The sequence below is a fragment of the Nerophis ophidion genome, linkage group LG27 (genome assembly GCF_033978795.1).
Source record: "Nerophis ophidion isolate RoL-2023_Sa linkage group LG27, RoL_Noph_v1.0, whole genome shotgun sequence".
Classification (NCBI taxonomy): Eukaryota; Metazoa; Chordata; class Actinopteri; order Syngnathiformes; family Syngnathidae; genus Nerophis; species Nerophis ophidion.
Window position 1 is genome coordinate 819,795 of NC_084637.1, and position 3,183 is coordinate 822,977.

A 3,183-nucleotide genomic window follows, 5' to 3' on the forward strand; every position below is an offset into this window, starting at 1 on the left:
GAAAGTAGTCAACAAGAGTCAAGCGGTGAAAGTAGTCAACAAGAGTCAAGCGGTGAAAGTAGTCAACAAGAGTCAAGCGGTGAAAGTAGTCAACAAGAGTCAAGCGGTGAAAGTAGTCAACAAGAGTCAAGCGGTGAAAGTAGTCAACAAGAGTCAAGCGGTGAAAGTAGTCAACAAGAGTCAAGCGGTGAAAGTAGTCAACAAGAGTCAAGCGGTGAAAGTAGTCAACAAGAGTCAAGCGGTGAGTGAAAGTAGTCAACAAGAGTCAAGCGGTGAAAGTAGTCAACAAGAGTCAAGCGGTGAAAGTAGTCAACAAGAGTCAAGCGGTGAAAGTAGTCAACAAGAGTCAAGCGGTGAAAGTAGTCAACAAGAGTCAAGCGGTGAAAGTAGTCAACAAGAGTCAAGCGGTGAAAGTAGTCAACAAGAGTCAAGCGGTGAAAGTAGTCAACAAGAGTCAAGCGGTGAAAGTAGTCAACAAGAGTCAAGCGGTGAAAGTAGTCAACAAGAGTCAAGCGGTGAAAGTAGTCAACAAGAGTCAAGCGGTGAAAGTAGTCAACAAGAGTCAAGCGGTGAAAGTAGTCAACAAGAGTCAAGCGGTGAAAGTAGTCAACAAGAGTCAAGCGGTGAAAGTAGTCAACAAGAGTCAAGCGGTGAAAGTAGTCAACAAGAGTCAAGTGGTGAAAGTAGTCAACAAGAGTCAAGCGGTGAAAGTAGTCAACAAGAGTCAAGCGGTGAAAGTAGTCAACAAGCTGGGCTTTCGGCGCCGCTCTAACTGATCTCAATGACCAGCGCCTCAGTTTGGTGACGTGTGAACAGGAAGTGACTTCAGCAGAACCTCACACCGCCTGGCGCTTGTTAGCTTGTAGTATGTTTGGTCCCTGAAGACTCCTCTTCAGCCACTCTGATAGGCTCCTGTGTCCGTGGACAGAAGAACCTACACCACTGTCAGAGTGCAGCTTTGAGACCTGAGCTGCAGGCTTCAGTTTCTGCCACAGTCCCGATGTCTCTTCATGCTGTGGGCGATGGCCACTCTGTCTCTCACGGGGAAACCCAGCGGATGTCTTTTACCATTGGGCACATTGTCTGGTATTCACGGAACAGAGCGGCATGGATGGCGGGCTGCCTTTCCCTTTTTCACCGTCATCATCCCAGCTCAGTCCTGACCTCAGCCCCGTTAGTCTTCCCAGCAGAGTTAGTTCATGTGTGACAGGAGCTCACATGGGACCCACTCAGCTGCAAGAAACTGCTGCTGCTCTGCAATGGCTGTTTTGGTTTAGTTGCTCACCTTGGTCTCGGGTGAGAGCCGAGAGGCATCACACCTGCAAGCTTGTGAAGGCTCCTTTTCAAGGCATCTATGCAGCTGCTTTATGTCCAACCTCCTGCCGCCATTTGTCTTTCTCACAAATGCACCAGCGCCTTCCGACTGTAAGACAATGAGGAGGAACCATGGCGGACCGAGAGCCCAAGACTTCTATCAATCAATCAATGTTGACTTATATAGCACCAAATCACCAGTGTCTCAAAGGGCTGCACAAGCCACAACAACATCCTCGGCTCAGATCCCACATCAGGGCAAGGAAAAACTCAACCCAATGGGATAACAATGATAAACCTTGTAGGAACCACAGATGTGGGCGACTGGTACTATGGATGTCGACTGGATCAAGTTAAAGTGTGAGAGTCCAGTCCATAGTGGATCTAACATAATAGTGAGAGTCCAGTCCATAGTGGATCTAACATAATAGTGAGAGTCCAGTCCATAGTGGATCTAACATAATAGTGTGAGAGTCCAGTCCATAGTGGATCTAACATAATAGTGAGAGTCCAGTCCATAGTGGATCTAACATAATAGTGAGAGTCCAGTCCATAGTGGATCTAACATAATAGTGTGAGAGTCCAGTCCATAGTGGATCTAACATAATAGTGAGAGAGTCCAGTCCATAGTGGATCTAACATAATAGTGTGAGAGTTCAGTCCATAGGTGATCTAACATAATAGTGTAAGAGTCCAGTCCATAGTGGATCTAACATAATAGTGTGAGAGTCCAGTCCATAGTGGATCTAACATAATAGTGTGAGAGTCCAGTCCATAGTGGATCTAACATAATAGTGTGAGAGTCCAGTCCATAGTGGATCTAACATAATAGTGTGAGAGTCCAGTCCATAGTGGATCTAACATAATAGTGAGAGTCCAGTCCATAGTGGATCTAACATAATAGTGTGAGAGTCCAGTCCATAGTGGATCTAACATAATATTGTGAGAGTCCAGTCCATAGTGGATCTAACATAATAGTGTGAGAGTCCAGTCCATAGTGGATCTAACATAATATTGTGAGAGTCCAGTCCATAGTGGATCTCACATAATAGTGTGAGAGTCCAGTCCATAGTGGATCTAACACAATAGTGTGAGAGTCCAGTCCATAGAGGATCTAACATAATTGTAAGAGTCCAGTCCATAGTGGATCCAACATAATAGTGGGAGTCCAGTCCATAGTGGATCTAACATAATAGTGACAGTCCAGTCCATATTGGATCTAACATAATAGTGAGAGTCCAGTCCATAGTGGATCTAACATAATAGTGAGAGTCCAGTCCATAGTGGATCTAACATAATAGTGAGAGTCCAGTCCATAGTGGATCTAAGATAATAGTGAGAGTCCAGTCCATAGTGGATCTAACATAATAGTGAGAGTCCAGTCCATAGTGGATCTAACATAATAGTGAGAGTCCAGTCCATAGTGGATCTAACATAATAGTGAGAGTCCAGTCCATAGTGGATCTAACATAATAGTGAGAGTCCAGTCCATAGTGGGTCCAGCAGGAGATCATCTTGAGAGGAGACAGGTCAGCAGTGCAGAGACGTCCCAAACTGATGCACAGATGAGTGGTCCACCCTGGTTCCCGACTTTGGACAGCTAGCGCGATATCTGTGGTCACTGATCCCCCCCCCCCCCTCCTCTCCATTGTGGGGCAAGGGGGGCAGGGGGGGTGGGGACTTTGACTTCCTCCTGCCAAGTACATCAGTGGTGTTTTCCGTCAGGGCCAGCAAGACCTTCTCTGCTGGCCTAACTTAACCACAAATCATCATCATAATTAAAGATTAAAGTCATTTTTTAGTTACTTTCCCTAAATATGTAAAAGTATTCTCTTCATTTCATATTATGTTCCTTCCAGTGCTGTTGTT

The 3,183-nt window shown here is 45.6% G+C and overlaps 1 pseudogene; it reads right to left on the reverse strand.

The window, feature by feature from the left end:
- The window catches only part of LOC133544048 (tetraspanin-7-like), a 4,973-nt pseudogene extending 3,829 nt beyond the window's left edge, over positions 1-1,144 (reverse strand).
- Between the last annotated feature and the right edge of the window lie 2,039 nt (positions 1,145-3,183).